Below are 629 nucleotides of genomic sequence, written 5' to 3'. Positions count from 1 at the left end.
TTCTATTTATTTAAATAACTTTTTAAAGGTTTATTTATTTATTTATGTGGTACTGGGAATTGAACTCAGGAGCCAGTGCTTGCTGGGCAGGTGCTTATTCTACTGAGCTATCTCCCCGGCCCTTTTCTTCTTCTTCTTTTTTTTAATGGCAGCAGTTCAACAAAGCCAGTGTTATTACCTTTTATGAAACCCCAGTATGCCACTTTTTGTTGGAAAAAGTGGTGTGGACACTGAAATGAGAATAAATACATGGGCTGGGTAGATATTCAGTGGGACAGTGCCTCTCTGACAAGCAAAAAGTCCGTGTTCAATTCCTAGTACAAAAATAAAGCATAATAGGCTGTTCTTTAATGGAAGAAATGATATGCTTCCAAGAAGTTGTTGATGTTAATGTTTTCAATTTTTATTGTCATATTTTTTGTATTGCATAACGGGCTTTAGAAAAACCTCACAGAATGTCAAAGGAGTATGAAACCTGGAACCCTTCCATTTTCATCCATAGTTTTCCATATTCAACAAAAATTTATGTGGAAATCACAACTGAAGAGAAATGCAACATTTTCCATAAAAAAGTGCTGAAACATTTCAGTCAGAGTAGGTTAGAATGCATTTGTAATTTGGATACATGT

This window comes from Octodon degus, unplaced genomic scaffold (assembly GCF_000260255.1).
Source record: "Octodon degus isolate 3935 unplaced genomic scaffold, OctDeg1.0 scaffold00184, whole genome shotgun sequence".
NCBI classification, from domain to species: Eukaryota; Metazoa; Chordata; class Mammalia; order Rodentia; family Octodontidae; genus Octodon; species Octodon degus.
The sequence above is the reverse complement of the archived record's forward strand: the minus strand, read 5'-3'. Positions refer to the sequence as shown.